This window comes from Myotis myotis, unplaced genomic scaffold (assembly GCF_014108235.1).
Source record: "Myotis myotis isolate mMyoMyo1 unplaced genomic scaffold, mMyoMyo1.p scaffold_m19_p_3, whole genome shotgun sequence".
Taxonomy (NCBI): domain Eukaryota; kingdom Metazoa; phylum Chordata; class Mammalia; order Chiroptera; family Vespertilionidae; genus Myotis; species Myotis myotis.
Genome location: NW_023416335.1, coordinates 59,215,857 through 59,235,449, shown reverse-complemented (window position 1 = coordinate 59,235,449; position 19,593 = coordinate 59,215,857). Strand labels below are relative to the sequence as shown.

The 19,593-nt window shown below is 40.9% G+C and overlaps 1 protein-coding gene across 14 annotated transcripts in view; it reads right to left on the bottom strand.

Annotated features, from left to right (window-relative positions):
• KLF12 (Kruppel like factor 12) overlaps positions 1–19,593 on the bottom strand; it is a 446,590-nt gene that overhangs the window by 334,530 nt on the left and 92,467 nt on the right. For 7 of the 14 annotated variants that reach the window (XR_004966433.1, XR_004966432.1, XM_036302000.1 and 4 more), the window contains one exon: positions 10,478–10,594. The exons of 6 other annotated variants lie outside the window; for them this stretch is intronic. The gene's annotated coding sequence lies outside the window, so the exon portion shown is untranslated. Of the gene's footprint in view, positions 1–10,477; positions 10,595–10,673; positions 11,432–19,593 lie in introns of those variants that run through there. One more of the 14 variants, XM_036302008.1, reaches the window with a different exon arrangement.

Sequence of the window (19,593 nt, the reverse complement as noted above, 5' to 3'; positions counted from 1 at the left end):
AGGTAAACACAGGAAATTGCTGCCTCCCACAACAAATTCAAAAGTACAACTAAAAGACAAAACGGACATCATCCAGAACCACAGGAAGGCTGGCCGAGTGGAAACACTACAACTAGAAGGAAAGAGAAAAGCACACTGAGACTCAGAGGAGGTGTGGAAGTGAAGTGCAGAGGTACTGGGGCGCACTTGGAAAGGGCTGGCAACTTAGGACATGGTTGTCTTTTTCAATCAGGAGGGAGACACAAGCTCCCTACTGCTCTGACCGCCAGTTCCGGGCGAGTCTCTGGGGACCCAGACTCATATGGGGAGAAACTGGACTGCCTGGCATCGGGCAGAACTTGAGGGCGGCTTTCTCTCAGAGGTGCTTGCAGCGATTACCACGGGACACTAAGACCCGGGACCTCTTAGGGCAGGGCTGAGGATCAGCCATAGCTGTTTTCTCCACCCTGTTGATTCCCTGAGACCCCACCCCACCCAAGATGTGCTCAGAGGCATTTGCATATAAATGCCCTGGCCCTTTGCAATCTAAAATTACCTAACTAACTGCAGCTGGGTCAGAGAGACCCAGAACATCCAAAAGAAGGCCCCAGGCCCGACAGTAGCTTGCAGTGCTTCACAGCTGGGCCTCATATGGGCACCTCCAAACTCCAAACAAAGAAGAGGAATCTGCAGATCTCTCCATAGCTCCTGCTGGGTAGTCTCAGGCAGAGGCTAAATTAGCACCCCCTTAGAGATCCAAGAGCCAGTGTACCCAGTGGTCAGAGTGGGACCGTCCAGATTACAACTCCTCAGATCATAAGGGACACACTCAGGGGGCAGACTCAGTGAGCAGCAAAGCCCTACTGAAGTAAGTCTTGCCCCAGAAGGGTGTCTCCAGCACAGAAGTTCTCCCACCATAGCCACAGCTGATTCTCACAGCCAATTGGCCTGGAGGTCAATTCCTACAATCAAGGCTTACCTACAAAAAGACTGTGCACAAAGCCCACAAAGGGTTGTACCAAGAGTGTCCACCTCAGGTAACGGGGGAGGCTGAGCCACTGGGCCCTACAGGACACCTAGCACACAAAGCCACTCTACCAACACAGGGAAGCAGCCAAAATGTGGAGACAAAGAAACAGGTCACAAATGACAGAAATGGAGGAAAGCAAACTACTGGATATAGAGTTCAAAACCACGGTTATGAGGTTTTTCAAGAATTTTCTAGAAACCGCCAATAAATTTAGTGAGATCCTCCATAAATCTAGTGAGACCCTTGAGGATATGATAAAGGACCAACTAGAAATTAAGCATACACTGACTGAAATAAAGAATAATATACAGACTCCCAACAGCAGGCTAGAGGATTGCAAGAATCAAGTCAAAGATTTGAAATACGAAGAAGCAAAAAAACACCCAACTGTAAAAGCAAAAAGAAAAAAGAATCAAAAAATATGAAGATAGTGTAAGGAGCCTCTGGGACACCTTCAAGCGTTCCAACATCCGAATTATGGGGGTGCCAGAAGAAGAGAGAGAGCAAAATATTGAAAACCTATTTGAAGAAATAATGACAGAAAACTTCCCCTACCTGGTGAAAGAAATAGACTTACAAGTCCAGGAAGCACAGAGAACCCCAAACAAAAGGAATCCAAAGAGGACCACACCAAGACACATCATAATTAAAATGCCAAGGGCAAAAGACAAAGAGAGAATCTTAAAAGCAGCAAGAGAAAAACAGTTAGTTACCTACAAGGGAGTACCCATATGACTGTCAGCTGATTTCTCAACAGAAACTATGCAGGCCAGAAGGGAGTGGCAAGAAATATTCAAAGTGATGAATACCAAGAACCTACAACCAAGACTACTTTATCCAGCAAAGCTATCATTCAGAATTGAAGGTCAGATAAAGAGCTTCACAGATAAGGAAAAGCTAAAGGAGTTCATCACCACCAAACCAGTATTATATGAAATACTGCGAGGTATCCTTTAAGAAGAGGAATAAGAAGAAAAAGGTAAAGATACAAATTATGAACAACAAATATATATCTATCAACAAGTGAATCTAAAAATCAAGTGAATAAATAATCTGATGAACAGAATAAACTGTTGAATGTAATAGAATCAGGGACATAGAAAGTAGACTGACAATTTTCGGGGGGGAAGGGGTGTGGGGGTGTGGGAAGAGACTGGACTAAAATCATACACCTATGGATGAGGACAGTGGGCAGTGGGGGGGGGGAGGATATGGGCATGAGGGTTGGGTGAGAACTGGGTGGAGGCGAGCTATGGGGGGAAAAAAGAGGAACAACTGTAATAATCTGAACAATAAAGATTTAATTAAAAAAATAAAATAAAAATAAACAAGTGAGAAACTAAGATGGCGGCATAGGTAAACACCGGGAAATTGTCGCCTCCCACAACAATTGAAAATTACCGCAAAGGACTGAGCAAACATCATCCAGAACAACAGAAAGGCTGGCTGAGTGTAAATTCTACAACTAGAAGGAAAGAGAAGCACGCTGAGAGCCAGAGGCGCTGCGGAGGTGAAGTGCAGAGGTACGGCGGTGCGCGCGCGCGAGGAAAGGGGGTGGCACCTGAGGACGCGGCTGCCTTTTTGAATCACAAACTCCCGACTGCTCTGAACTCCGGTTCCGGGAAGTCTCTGGGGACCCAGGTCTCATACGGGGAGAAGCTGGTCTGTCCAGCAGCGGGCGAACTTGAAGGCGGCTTTCCCTCAGAGGTGCTTGCAGCCGTTACCGGGACACTGAGACCCGCGACTCCGGGCGGAGAATCGGCCATAGCTCCCTGATCCGCCCTTTGATTCCCTGAGACCCCGCCCCACCCAGGCTGCGGCAGAGGCTTTTGCATGTGAATGTACCTAACTGCAGCCCAGCCAGGCAGACCCGGAACTTCCAAGAGAAGGCCCAAGGCCCCGCAGCGGCTTGCATTGCTTCACAGCTGAGCCTCTTCGTGGCTCCTGCTGTGTGGCCTCAGGCAGAGGCTGAAGTAGCACCTCCTTAGATCCAGGAGCCACTGGACCATCCAGATTGCAACTCCTCAGATCCATAAGGGACACAATCAGGGAGCAGACTCAGTGAGCACCAAAGCCCCACTGAAGCAAGTCTTGCCCCAGAAGGGTGTCTTCAGCACAGAAGTTCTCCCACTTTAGACACAGCTGATTCTCACAGCCAATTGGCCTGGAGGTCAATTCCTCCCAGTGATTCTACAACAACCAAGGCACCAAGAGTGCACCAAGAGTGTCCACCCCAGGTAACTGGGGAGGCTGAGCTACTGGGCCCTACAGGACACCTGGCGCGCAGGGCCACTCTATCAACACAGGGAAGCTGCCAAAATGCGGAGACAAAGAAACAGGTCACAAATGGCAGAAATGGAGGAAAGCAAACGATTGGATATAGAGTTCAAGGCCACGTTTATAAGGTTTTTCAAGAATTTTATGGAAACCGCCGATAAATTTAATGAATCCCTCAATAAGTATAGTGAGACCATGGAGGACATGAAAAAGGACCAACTAGAAATTAAGCATACACTGACTGAAATAAAGAATAATTTACAGAGATCCAGCAGCAGACAAGAGGATCCCAAGAATCAAGTCAAAGATTTGAAATTCAAAGAAACAAAAAATACCCAACCGAAAAAGAAAAAAGAAAAGAGATTCCAAAAATATGAAGATAGTGTAAGGAGCCTCTGGGACAACTTCAAGCGTACCAACATCAGAATTATAGGGGTACCAGAAGGAGAGAGAGGGCAAGATATTGAAAACCTTTTTGAAGAAATAATGACAGAAAACTTCCCATACCTGGTGAAAGAAATGAACTTACAAGTCCAGGAAGCGCAGAGAACCCCAAACAAAAGGAATCCAAGGAGGACCACACCAAGACACATCATAATTAAAATGCCAAGAGCAAAAGATAAAGAGAGAATCTTAAAAGCAGCAAGAGAAAGACAGTCAGTTACCTACAAGGGCGTACCCATACGACTGTCAGCTGATTTCTCAACAGAAACCATGCAGGCCAGAAGAGAGTGGCAAGAAATATTCAAAGTGATGAATAGCAAGAACCTGCAACCAAGATTACTTTATCCAGCAAAGCTATCATTCAGAATAGAAGGTCAGATAAAGAGCTTCACGGATAAGAAAAAGCTAAAGGAGTTCATCACCACCAAACCAGCATTATATGAAATGCTGAAAGGTATTCTTTAAGAAGAGGAAGAAGAAAAAGGAACTCTGACCATTTGCCACAGCATGGATGGAACTGGAGAGCGGATAAATACCACATGATCTCACTCATTTGTGGAATATAATGAACAACATAAGCTGATGACTGTCGGGACTTGGAGGGAAGGTAGGGGAGGGTGGGGGTAAGGGGGAAAGATCAACCAAAGGACTTATATGTAAGCATATAGGCCTAATCAATGGACATGCACAACGGGGGGGTGAGGGCATGAGCGGGGGGGGGGGGGGGGGTAGAGGGTAACGTGGGGACAAGGACACATATGTAATATCTTAATCAATAAAAAATATATTAAAAAATATATAAATAAATAAATAAATAAATAAAAATAAACATTTATGCCCTGGTTGTTGTGGTCAGTGGTTAGAGTATCAGCCTTTGACCAGAATTGAACCTATGGAAGGCTCATAGGTTTAATTCTGGTCAAAGTCATATACCTGGGTTGCAGGTTTCCCACCCCAGTTGGGGCAGGTTGGGGAGGCAACCAATTGATGTGGCTCTCTCACATTGATGTTTCTCTCTCTCCCCCTCCCCCTTCCCTTCCACTCTCTCTAAAATCAATGGGGAAAAAGATATCCTTCAGTGAGGATTAACAAAAAACAAAAAGATAAACACTTATAAATCACATAAAACCAGTACTTACATATGTTTCTTTTTTAAATATATTTTATTGATTTTTTTATAGAGAGGAAGGAAGAGGGACAGAGAGTTAGAAGCATTGATGAGAGAGAAACATCGATCAGCTGCCTCATGCCCACCCACTACTGGGGATGTGCCCACAACCAAGGTACATGCCCTTGACCAGAATCAAGCCTGGGATCCTTCAGTCTGCAGGCCGACGCTCTATCCACTGAGCCAAACCGGTTAGGGCCATATGTTTCTTTATACAGTCCCACTAGACTTGCTTTTTCTCAGCTATTTTTATCCATTCTTCTGGAAATGGAAGAATTGCTCAGCTATATGACAAGAAAATTTATTATGATTGGTCACCTACTTTATTTTCAACATATGTTTCCTATCAAATGTTTTGAAACTAGATATTTTATCTTTAACATCATACAATTAATGCAGACATGTTTCCTGACCCATTTACTCTTTATGTCAGATTAGCTACACCAGAAATAATTTGTCAGAATATACTGGATCAGATATGTTTTCGCTTTTTTCTTGGGTGTCTAAGTTACTCATGATTTCTAAGGTAAATATTGTGGACCCTGAGAAGGAAGATACATTGGACATGAACCCTGAGAAGGAATTTATCTGCTAAGATGGACACCCTATGTCAACAAAAGGCCCAAATGTTATAAATAATAAAATAGTAAACTCAATTCACATACAAGGGTTTCTCATAATCTGTATTCCAGGAAGAACCTCAGGCTGAAAACCTGTCCACACTATGCTTTGTTTCTGATACCTGAGTCAACCACGGCAGGGAAACCCTGGCTTTGTCTTTCTACCAATGGACTGAGACCTGCACTGTCCAATCAGAACTGCACAGTTTAGAGACCTCATTTACATAAAAAGGACCTACTTGGGACCCTGGGTGGAACTTTCATTATAAAAGGCAGCCTCCCCTTTGTCTTAATGGAACACAATTTACTTGAATCTGTCTCCGCAGGTGCAGCTTCTGTAGCTCAAATAAATGCTTCTAATTCTCTATTACAATCTGAATTTCATTTTGGCTCATAGTATTTAGGAAGACCTATGAACGCGTCTGGGCATCTTGTGCACCCAGTACTACTATTTGTTCTCACATCTTTTTCTAAGCATGTCTCATTCTACATAGACAGTAAGTCTCAGACTCTGGGAAGAGGCTGCATTTAATCATCTCCTGAAAAGTGAGCTTCTTTCCTAAATAAAATGATTGGTTCTCGTTGCATTAAGTTCTGTAACTTAATCTCCTAATAGCATGGCTTATTTAATCTTACCCGGGCCTGGACCATGGGGAAGTACAGAACCAGGGCCAAGTGGAAGAGAAGTTTGGGAAGGAAAGAGAGTAGCTACTACAGGTCTATATTATTTGAAACTGCATTTTCTTATACATAAATGTGAATTTTCTCCATATCACACCACAGTAGATCTTTTTATAATACATTAAAAGTGTCTTAAGTGGTTATTTGTCTTGAATTACCTGAGTAAATTGAGGATCACACATAGATTAGGATACACACCAAGATTAGGACCTCTGGGACTACAATGAAGCTGAGCCTGGCTGAAAAGTGGGGGAGGTGGCCATGTTTGGCTTTGTGGTGGAGGGTTTATTGGAAAACAGGAAACAGAAGAGAAGATGACCAACAATAGAGTCCACTGAAGATGGAAGGGCTACCTCTTGGGATGAAGCATAAAAGAATAAAAAAAACAAAAAAAAGTCACTGGAGAGGACAGTACTCTGCCCAGTGCTGTGTGATTCCCCTCCCATGTTATTGCCTCTCTATTCTTCTACCGGAGTCACCAACTATATCTTTACTCCTATCAATCTCTGGTCTCCTCTCATCAGCAAAGGGATATCTTACCCTACCTTAAGATGGGGTTTAACAAAATCTTAAAACGGGGAAGGGACAAAAAATTCCAAACATCTCCACTGTTCCAGAACAGGCTGTCATTTGCTTACCTCCTACCCCCTCCTTGACTCCGGCCCACTTTCAGTCAATATAATTTAACAAGAAAATAACTGTATTCTGGGGATAATATTCAAGCCACTTAGCATCACATTAAAGAAGCCTATGGCAGACCATAAAGGAAATATTTATATGTTAATGCAAACCACAAAAGCAGCATTCTGCCATAGCACCCTGTCTCTTTTATTTAAGGGTGACATTTAAGCTAACACAGTGCTGAAGGCTTTGCAAGATTTATCACATACAAATCATAAGTTTGGATATAGGTACTCTTCCTATACCACTTTACAAATGAGGCAATTTTAACTTTAAGGTAAAGATCTTGCCTAATATCACAGGGATGGGAGCAAAGGATTAAGGTAGGACTCAATTCCAATCTCTAATTTCAAACTGAATTTTGCACGACTACTAGTATATTATACTGTAAGTTGTTAAAATCTACCTTCTACCCATTTTAACATCTGAAAGGCACTATTTGTAATAAAAAAAAGATAAGAAAGAAGAGGAAAAGAATCATGTACCAATATGTACAAGGCACTATGCATATCCCTGAATTGATTAGGTTAAACAGTCCTGGTCTTGATGGATTATTCACAGACTCCAACAATTCACCATTCCTTCCAGATAGAAACTTCCTTCATCCACCAATCCCAATATTTAGGCTCTTTCAAAATTCTTTCTCACTTTCTCCATGCCACTTTCCTTAACTAATTCCCTCTATTTATTTACTCAATCAGTCTAGCTTTTGTATTTGATATTATATGTGATCTAAATTTCATTCCTGTAATTTCTTTCGTTTGAATGGCTTTGAGCATTAAATTCACATTCAACAAATACAGAGATGGTGTCTTCTACTTTGTTCTAAATGACCATTGTGCCAACAATATACTGTGTGTTCAATATCAAGTAGAATATCAGATTCAGTTTGATGGGGGGAATCTCTGGTACACAGAACTGGATTAATCTTAATTATAGCTTTACTAGAGGCCCAGTGCATGGATTCGTGCACATTGAAAGGAAATTAATTAGGAGGTGGCCAGCAGGGCGGGACTGGGTCGCTGGACATGCCCTGGAGCCAATCTCCCACATTCCCTCCCTGGTCAGCCACACCTGGGGCGGCACTGGGGCTCGAAGGTTGTCTGTGGAGTGAGTGGGGTCCCTTTGGCAGATGGGGTCCCTAAGCCTGGCCTGTGGCAATCAGGCCGAAACCGGCAATCTGACATCCCCCAAGGGGTCATGGAGTGCGAGAGGACACTCTGCAAAGTTGCTGTCACTTGGCAGCTCCTGTGTTGTTGGGGTCCAGCCCCAGCAGGTCCAGTGGTTCCCAAAGGTGTGGACAGAGTCGGTGAAGAAGGAATGACAGGGAGGCAGTGTTCAGTTGATCAGCAGCCTAGCCACGTTTAACAGCCAGGTTCTCTCTCCAGGATCTCCAGCCAAGTTCTGTCCAGGTTCTCTTGCCATGTTCTCTCCCTAGGTTCTCCAGCCAGGTTCTGTGTTTTATTGTCTTGTTACATCTGTATTTATACCAGTTGATTTTAATCCTATCAATTTCTATTCCAAAGGTTAGGGCGTTTCTTATCTCCATTACAGGGAGTAAAGATTATGTAGCTTAAGCGTGATTGTTCGTAGTTAAAGTGATTAACTATCCACCTGGCACTTAGTTAAGGGGTTTTATTCTCTCCCTAACTCCAGAGAAAAATCCCCACCTGGGGAAACAACCTTTCTCAGAGAGGTGACCTTGGTTAAAACACATAGCGCCAAGAAGGGGAGCAAACATATGAAGAACAGTATGCCACATATGCCAAGTCCCTTAAAACATATGCTGTGCAGATGTTTCTTCCCTGCAGCGACTGTGTCAAGCAGCAAGGATGGACCAGCTTCCAGCACTGTGTTGAGCATCTGCCCCTGGTGGTCACTGAGTGTCATAGCTACCAGCCGGTCGCTTAGGCTTTTATATATATAGATGAGAAATTATCATCATAGGTATCTTTTATTTTATGTAGAGGGTGTATATGTTACTGGTAATAATCTAGTTTTTGTGTGAGGCACAAAAGTGTTCATTATTTTACTAATTAAAATAATTAACTTGCCGAAACCGGTTTGGCTCAGTGGATAGAGCGTCGGCCTGCGGACTGAAAGGTCCCAGGTTCGATTCCGGTCAAGGGCATGTACCTGGGTTGCAGGCACATCCCCAGTCGGGGATGTGCAGGAGGCGGCTGATCGATGTTTCTCTCTCATCGATGTTTCTGACTCTCTATCTCTCTCCCTTCCTCTCTGTAAAAAATCAATAAAATATATTTAAAAAAATAAATAAATAAAATAAAATAAAATAATCAACTTGATTTAAATCATTACTATGAAAAAGATGTGATCTTTTATCAAGCTAAATATTTATGACTTTTTGTATATGCCCTTAATATGCTACCTGTCAAGTCACAGGTAACTTTCTTTCATATATAGAGTACATTATAAAGCAATAAAATATAATAATTAAGAGAACATAAACATATTACTTGATATTTGTTATATTATTTTTACAGTCACAGCAAAAGATCAAGTGACATTTTATTTACATTACTTAACAAAGTAAAATAAAATATTAATACAGTCACTGACATAAAGCACTGGGCAGAGTACTGTCCACTTCAGATTAAGAGATTTAAAGATGTTCTTCCATGGTGCAATAAAAGATTAAAAGGTTTTAAGAAAACATTTCAAAGATTAAATTACTTCATTGGTAATTGAGTATTCCACATGATCCTTTCCCAGTAAGTACATATATTCTAGAAAACATGTCTGTGCTTTTAGCTTTTCAGTTATGCATATATACAGGGTGTGGTAAAAGTAGGTCGACAGTTGCTTGTATGGAAGATAATATAATAAATGCATACACATAACAGAAGTACAAGTTCTAGAACCTGCCCATTAAATCCTGGCTCCATACTTCCCACTGCTGTTACTTTGAGCTATTTAGCCTCCTGATAATTCTGTTTACTAATCTGTAAAATGGTAAACTCTGATGAATGTTGTGAACATTAAATGATATAATCAATGTAAAGCACTTAGCAAAGTATCTAACGTACAGCAAATTTTCAATGTTGCTGTATATCCTTGGCATAAATGCCATTTTGTCATACACTTCACTATGTTGGAAATACCTGGTAGACAAACTTCCTTATCAACAAATTAAAAAAGATTTCATTTTGAACAGAAGCCTAGTGTTCTTTATACCAATGTAGCATATTTATTCTGCTATTATTGCTTCTGGACATTTTGACTGCTTCACAATCTTTACTAACAAGAATTCTGATGAACATAATTGTAGCCAAATCTTTGCATGTATTCATAATTACATTTTTGGAATAAATTCCTAGAAGTAAAATTTCTGGTCCAAAGGGTACTCATATTTTACTTTTATTTTTTATATTTTTTTATTGATTCAGAGAGGAGGGGAGAGGTAGAGATAGAAACATCAATGATGAGAATCATTTATTGGCTGCCTCCTGCACGCCCCCTACTGGGGATCAAGCCTGCAACCAGGCATGTGCCCTTGGCCAGAATCAAACCCAGGACCCTGCAGTGGACAGGCTGATGCTTTATTCACTGAGCCAAACCGGCTAGGGCGCTACTCACATTTTAAATGTTTACACTTCCTTCCCCAGAAAAGTATAAGTGTACACATGCTCCTACACGCATATTCACCACGGCTTCCTCAACATTGGTATGGACATCTTTTCAACCTTATCCAATCTGAAAGAAGGAAAAAATGATCTACTTTATACATACTACTTGAACTACAGGCAGGTGAAACATCAATTCATCAGCTTACTTGTCTTTGTCATCTTTTGTGAAATCCCTGTTCAAATCTTTTCCCATCTTTATTTTGGGGCAGCTGCCTTATTGTGGCTAAGAGGTTTCTTCCTTTAAAATATTAAATTTTCACTGTCACATATTGCAAATGGTTTTTTTCAGCTTATGGTTTGGCATTTAAATTTACAACATTTTTATTGCAGAGATGTGTGTAATTTCCCAGTCAAGCATATCAATCTATTTGGGATTTCTGGATTTGGTATCACTCTAGAAATTTCTTCCTCAAACAGGTTTATGAAAATATATTCACCTAAATCTTACTTTAGTACCTTTTGCACATTACTCTGATTCCTTTTTATGAAGTAAAGCATTAGGGAGATGTATTTGAAATCTTGGCGTATTATATCTGAAAATATCTCACATTGGACAAAGCATAATGCCTAGGCAAATCACTCTATTAAGGATAATGTAGAAGCAGCTTTATCTAAGCTTCCAGAGTAGAGCACCATAAAAAGGCACATCATATACACTGGCTTCATATTTTTAGCAATTAATTTTTATCCCAGTCCATATACCTCTATTGTACTTCCCGGGCCTATATATCCCACAGCTTACATCACATTTATACTCAAATTTCAGGGAAAATGGTCTGAGGTCCCTGTTATAAAGTGCTGAGAATGTTTCCCTTTATTCCATTGCAGATCTCAGCTGGAAGCAATACATACATTTGTATTAATTTGATTACTGAATCATGGCAGAGATTATGACAATTTTTGATCCCCATAGAAGTAGCTGATATAGAGATATATAGATGACATACAGATAGAGAGAGATAGAGATAGAGATAGAGATAGAGATAGAGATAGAGATAGAGATAGATAGAGAGATTTATACATTTATACATTTATAGATATATAGATATATATGGTCCAGGGAGGGAGGGAAAGACCTGATATAGCTTTTATTTCTTGTTTGTTTACATTAGTTTATCTTTCTTAGAAAAATATAAAGTCAGGTTGAAGCCAAACGAAACACTGGTAAATAGCCCTTCTTTGAAAGTAATCAATCTTTCCCTCACACATTTTTAGAAAAGCTGAAGAGGATCATCATCATTCTAAAAATTCATTCCTGAGAGGTTGAAAGAAAAATACGTATTTCATCCTAAAGTGATCAGCTGAACTGTGTTACTTAGGTATCATTTCATGCTCTTTTTTTTTTTTTTTTTTAAATATATTTTATTGATTTTTTACAGAGAGGAAGGGAGAGAGATAGAGAGTTAGAAACATCGATGAGAGAGGAACATTGATCAGCTGCCTCCTGCACATCTCCTACTGGGGATGTGCCCGCAACCCAGGTACATGCCCTTGACCGGAATCGAACCTGGGACCTTTCAGTCCACAAGCCGACGCTCTATCCACTGAGCCAAACCGGTTTCGGCCATTTCATGCTCTTAAAAACAGGTAAATATCAGCATCTTTTCAGATGCTCTTCAGTTTTAAATTGTACACAAATGAAATTTAAAAAAAAAAACACATCCGATCTCTAAGACTGGTAATCAAACAGCAATAACTCAAATCTGTATAGAGTTGTACAATCTACAGAGTTTTTTCATAAACTTTGTTTTATTTAGCATTGACAACTTAGTGTAGGACAGGAATTTTAGTGAGAAAAGGAATTCAACCTGAATTAACAAATCTAGTAAGTGGAAGGGCTTGAACCCAGGACACCTCATAATCCCTCAAATCTAGGGCATATATTAGTCACCCAACATGCACAGCAGCCCCAATTCCTGCACCTCTGAATGCCCCCTTCTTCAAAGGCCCGCATATTCACTAAGCCTTCACACGTTGCTCTCCGACCACTTCTATCTAGTCAGGCATGGATTCTCTAGTGCAGTGGTTCTCAACCTTGGCTGCACATTAGAATCATCTGGGAATCTTTTTAAAATCCTGATTTCTGGGCCTCATCCTTGGAAATTCTGTTTCTTTGTTATGGGGTGGGACCACCACCACCACATTAGCAACAAAGAAACAGAATTTCCAGAGGATGAAGCCCAGAAATCAGGATTTTAAAAAGATTCCCAGGTGATTCTAATGTGCAGCCAAGATTGAGAACAACTGCTCCAGTGCTTAATATTCCACAGCCCTTTATTTTTAACTAGTGTCCCGGTGCACAGATTCATGCAAATTGAAAGGAAATTAATTAGAATATTTTAATATTGCTATCCAGCCTTTCTCTCTAATAGAAGTATCAACCAAATTCACGATCGATAATGACAGATCAAAACACACGCATGCGATTGATGCCAGTGAGAACTTTATATATATAGACTAATGGCGTGGTGCACAAAATTCGTACACCAGGGGAGGGGAGAGTGGGGGAGCTGTCCCTTAGTCCAGCCTGCACCCTCTCCTATCTGGAACCCTCTGTGGGACCGGGCCTAAACCGGCAGTCAGACATCCCCCTCGCAATCCAGAACCAGGCTCCTAGGCTCCTAACTGCTCACCTGCCTGCCTGCCTGATCACCCCAACCACTCTGCCTGCTGGCCTGCTCACCTCCAACAGCCCCCCTTGCCGGCCAGTTTGCCTCAAACTGCACCCCCTCTGTTGACCTGCTTGCCCCCAACTGCCCCCACCCCTGGCCTGATCACCTCTAACCGCCTCTGCCTTGGCCCCGCCACCATGGCTTTGTCCAGAAGGACGTCCGGAAGGTCTCCCGGTCTAATTAGCATATTACCCTTTTATTAGTATAGATAAGCCTGCTTAATTAGACCTGCTTTCTGATTTAGCTAAACTTTTTCAACCCCAGTGAAGCATCCCAGCTTCTCTTTCAGGTAACTGTCAGCAACACAGCAGTAAATATCAACACAAAGCAGATTATTATTATAGATTACACAGGGAGAACCAAGGGTAAAATATTTAAATGAGCAGTGTTAGAGTATATTCTGCGCAGTGAGAAAACCTGAAGTCATTTTCAAGTTCCACCATTTCTTACTTCTTTTCAGTCGGGTCAAGTTTCTAAGCTTTCTAAATCTCCATTTTCCGGCTAATGAAAAGAAAATAGGATTCTATGGAGTCTCCTATCTACCTACTCCAGGACTTCTGTGAGGATCAAATGAGATGAGGCACGGGAAAACACTTCACAGACATTTGGTTAAAGTGTAAAATGTTTGCACCTGGCTATAAAGCAAGCCGGGTTCCTGGGTTGAAGAAACTCCAAGGAGGCTAGTCACTAGCGAGAGGAAGCCGGGTGTTGCTATGTGATGTCATTACCCGGCACCCACAGTGACCTTTTCTGGACTGGGCTGAGCTGGGGGCCGCATTTTGCACCATGGGGTCTTGGCAGCATTGGTTGTGATTTGGTGGGCAGTTGCTCTGGGGTGGTAGCAGAGCCTGTGTCCCACTTAGGGGAAGTCGAGTGTTGGTTTGTTGGTGCCAGGTCCATGATGCTGTTTATCTTTAAATGGCCAGTGCGCATCATGGCAGCTCCTGCATTGAGCGTCTGCCCCCTGGTGATCAGTGTGCGTCATAGCGACCAGTCGGATGGTAGGAGGGACACTTAGCATATTAACCTTTTATATATATAGATTACTGGTAAATCACTTTCCCACTTACAGATACGTCTTAAGTGATTGTTAGTTCTTCCAAGATAAGCCTTTTGTAACTTCCCACAGTACCAAATATAAGAGCTAAAAATTGATTGTTAATAAACCAGAACAGGGAGGTTATGTTCCAAAAAATGAAAAACAAGCTATTTTTAAAAGCCCTGCATGACACTAACCCAGACATGTTGTCCCTGCGCCCACCAGCAGACTCCCAGATCTGCTCAAAGTGCACACACAAGAACATGCCCAACAGGCACACAGTGTTCTCAAGGTGGACTCCAGGTTTTTAAAACTGGGGAGGTGGCAATATTTTTTTATACCAAGGCCTGGGGTGTGTTGCCTGGAGGCTTTTCTTTACAAAACAGGCTTTTCATGCTTACTGCAGCCAGCAGGGGCCCCCGCCCCGGGTGGGGCAGGAGGAGTCAGGGAAGGAAGGAAAGTGAGAAGCAGAGTTAGCAGGAGAAGGTCCTCTCACTCCCAATGAGGAAATTCCTAAGAGTTTCCCATTGCTTTATAAAATGTGAAAGAATAAGTAAGTGAGGGGAGAGGGCAAGACAGTGCCTTCTCTGCCACGCCAAGACAGGTCTCATGTTAATTAACGTATAGCCCAAGTGTTAACTCTGTCATACTATTTTTATCTCTGATGAGAGTACAAGTTGTTCATTTTCAAAACTCCCAACTATTTAAAAAAATAAACAAAAAAAAACCCAAAACCTTTGCACAAGCACCTATTCCTTACCCTCCACCCCATATATATCAAAAGTTTACTCCTTCCTTATATAAACACTAGAGGCCCAGTGCACAGCATTCATGCACTTGTGTGTGTGTGTGTGTGTGTGTGTGTGTGTGTGTGTTGGGGGGGGGGGGGGCCACGATCCCCTCAGCCCAGCCTGTGCCCTTTAGTAGCCCTGGAGCCCTCAGGGGATGTCCGGGGAGTGGGCCTAAGCCACAGTTTGACATCCTTAGAACTCCCATGGAGGCGGGAAAGGCTCCCACCTTTAGCCCAGCTTTGTAGGAGAGCACTGACCACCAGGGGGCAGCTCCTGCATTGAGCATCTGCCCCCTGGTGGTCAAAGCACGTCATAGCAACTGGTCATTTCGCCATTTGGTCGATTTGCATATTACCCTTTTATTATATAGGATTATTATATAGGAAGATGATGGTTCCATCTTCCACCCAGCCTGCTGTATTCGCTCCAAGGAATGGATTCCCTGCCAATACATGCAGTCACACATTGAGACATGCTAGGCCCGCTGCATGAACCCATCTTTACAGCTTCAATTATATACAAGGCATCCATCCTCACGATCATGAAGACCCACTGGATTCACCAATTCATTGAACATAAGACTGCATCAAAGTTTTGCTCATAAGATCATTTTCTAAGATATATGTGTCAATATTTAACTCATTAATACTAGTACAGTGGATCCCCTATTTTTAGTATTCAGTTTATGTCTAGCAACCTCATGCATTTTTCTGGATAACATGAACATATCCTGTGATCTGTAAGTTCTGATTAATGGAAGTGAACTCCCATTATGAAAATGTTGACAATTCATAACTTTGGGGAAACCAACTTTAAGTAATGTTTCTTTAAAACAGAAAGTATTTAAACTAGTCATGGGCAAGGGATAACCTATAGATGGAGAAATAGCAGTAATTCTATCATTGTCTCTCTCTTTTCTTGAACAAAAACATAATTCTTTTGTAAGCCATAGTTAATGCATAAGCAAATGCAAAGCACATAATCAGCACTATTACAAACTGAGTGGGGGGTACACAATAAAAGGTAGCATAAGAAAGGCTTGTAGGGATGAAACCATTCCATATCTTCATTTTGGTTGTGGTTAAATATTACAAAATTGCATGGAACTAAACACACACTGACCACCAGGCAGCAGCTTCTGTATTAGCATCTGGCCCCTGGTGGTCAGTGCGTTTCATAGCGACCAGTCATTCCACCATTCAGTCAATTTGCATATTGGCCTTTTATTATATAGGATTATATCTGGAAAATGCTACATCAGAAAATACAATTTTTAAAAATTTAAAAATAAGGGAATAATGCCAATACTGTGCTATGGACTTATTAAAAAATTATTACAAAAATATGCTTTTGGAAATAGGAGAAAATAAAAAATAAAGAACCCATGTTAGGTTTCAAAAGTTAATACAATTAAGATAAAGGTGGAAATTCTACAGATACCTTTAGCATCAGCAGGGATGCTCACTGGACTCAAGAGCGCAGAGGTAAAGATGGCAATGCTGACTACACAAGACTTGGTTTACACACAGCAACACCCTGTAATGCCCCAAACCTTTCACCCATTACCTGTCGTCCAAAAATTTAATATAAAATAATGCCTTGCAGTTGTCAACGTAGAAATTATGTATTATGGCTTGTTCATAAACCAAACTCATGAGAGTAAGTCCTAGGAGTTCCCATCACAAGAAAAAAAAATCCTTTCTTTTATTTTTTCTGCTATTTTTATTGTTCCTGTATCAAGGAGGGTGCTAATTAAATTTAGAGCAGTAATCATTTCACAGTATATGTAAGTCAAACCATTATGCTGTGCATCTTAAACTTATACAATGATTATACGTCAATTACATTCAATAAAACTAGAAAAAAGGATGTTTAAGCAAAATTAACATGCTTTACTATGTTATGGAATTTGCTTGTTTTCCTGTTAAATATAATATATTTGACCTAAAAATAAATCAAGAAATATTAAACAGCCCTAAATAAATGACTAGAGATACCAAGTTATGAAACTTAAAGTATTTATTATTAAAATGTCATTTATCTACAAAAAGAAGGCATATGAATTCAATGCAGTCCTAATAAGAATCCAAAAAGTGCTATTTATCTGATGTTTTGTGGAACTTTATAAGCTGATCTAAAATATATTCATAAGTATAAAGGGCCAAGAAAAACTTCTTCTTGCAGGGGAAAAGAAAGAAAAAAAATGAGTGTCAAAAACTGGGTGTAGTGTTAAACAGACATTCTGGATAAAAGAACTCAACTACAGATAACATATATTCAAATATACAAATGGCAAACAAGACATATAGGTTCATTAATTTAAATTTTCCCTAATAAACAGCATTCAGAATGTCATGTCTCTGAAAATTTAATCTGCCACAGACTTTGGGAACAAATCATCACTTTACTTATATTTTTTGTGTCTACCAGGTGTAACTAATATAAAATGCTCATATTAACATAAGGTTCACATTAACATAGGTGTCTGCCATGTACCAGGCATAGTGTCACGTGTTAAAATTCAACAGCCATCCCAAGTAAACAGGACTCATGCCATCATGGAGAACATCTAGAAGGAAGAGACAAAGGTGTGCTCCATGCCACCTATATATGGAATACAGGACTGTGAAATATAGACCACCCATTACTCCTGAATAATTAACTGATGCCCCACGCAGTTGCACTGAACAGCCACAGTCCTGGACTAGGGCAGAGAAATCCAGAGACCGAGGGGGCCTCCATCAAGCCAAGAACAGTTTGAGGAATGAAATGGACTTCTAGTACTATAAACTCAGTGCCAACATACTTACAACTTCTCTCCCTTATTTTCAAACCACATAAGGTTGAATAAGAGATTCTTAGAATACCTCATTTAGACACAAAAAATACTACAAAACAAAGCTGCTGTTATTGATTGGCATTCCATAATTCCTCTGGGAGTGGTCCTCTCTCCTTAAACACACATCCAAATACAATATCACCATACAACCCAGATTCTCAAAAGTTGAGGTACTAAAACATGTTTATTCCAAGTCTCACAATAATGTTTGTCTTAGCAAAGCAGGTTAGAATGAAAACCACTCTTTCGATTTCCATCCACACTATCTTATATCTCTCCAAAGTCTCCTTAACTTAAAAGCTTGACGTCATCCTTGACCCCTCCTCCTCCACTAAAACCTTAGTCATTCTATCATCTGCAAAGTCCTATGAGTTCTGAGAATGACTCTCAAACTGAGATCTTTTCCATTTGCAGTGCCACAATTGTCTAGGAATAAACAAAATTCACACTCTAACCCCAAACCACATCTTGAAAATCATTCCCCACCATGTACACATTTTAGCCACACCTTTGCTCACATCATTCCTTTCCCCTCGAATACCTCTGAAATAAATTCCATCTTCCCAACTTAGCTGTAAAGCGACTTCCTCAAAGACAGTATGTGCTAATTCTCTACCATTTCTAAACGACCCCCTAATTCTCATGCCGTTCACAGGACTTGAGGGGTAGTTACTTATGTAAGTATTTGTTATGGAAGTATTTACGTAAGGATAAGACTTGCTTCATCCCACTCAGTTCAAAGATGTATCTTATTTACCATTTTATGAGTACCATGCGTCAGATGGGACTGCACACAGGAGATGATTAATAAATATTTATCAAATGGAATTGACCTTGAACATTCCATTTCATCATTAAGATACTGATATTCTCAAATGCAAGCATTGTGTGAATGGGCTAAAATTTTGATGAGTGAGAGGACAGGAACTTTAATAGCTCAATTGATTGTGAGACCTGTTATTTCCTAAAACCCATCAAAATCACTAACATCCGCAGCTCAACCTCATGAAAAAGAAATCCCAAATCAAAGATACAGCAATGAAATTCCCCCAGATTTCTCTGACTACACACACACACACACACACACACACACACACACACACAGCAAAAAGGGGTAAAGAGGTGGAGGTCAGGACAGGATAGTGAAGTTTGTACAGCAATCTTTTGAGTCAGAATGCCTTAGTCTACTCTTGCCTCCACACTTGCTATAGCGTGAATGCATTCAAGGTATATAAATTCTCTGCACTTTAATTTCATCATCTGCAAAATTAAGATTATGACATACCACCTCCTTCATAAAAAACATGCATATGCCAAATAGGTGCTATATAAGTATTTGCTATTATTATTTTCTGTGATGCATATGGCTTGTGCATAACTTAATTAAATATTTAGAATGAGGTTATCCGCTAATTCTTCAGAGATAAGGTCTCAAGTGCAATTAGCAGCATGAAGACCCAATCTTGAAAATGGATATGACCTGGGAGTAGCTCCCCCTGCCAGGCATATTCCATGTTTTTACTATAACAATGATATCAAAAGGTCAGAGGGTCCCAAACACTGCTTAAAAGAAGCAAACCCAGGATAGGAGCTGTTTTGTTCAGCTATGTTAAACACTTGGAGGTAGAGCCATAAAAATCCTATTTACTGCCTGAATTTGAATTGGCTCAAAGACTTAATGGATTGCTAAGCCTTAACATCAATTAAGATCTGATAAGCATGTCC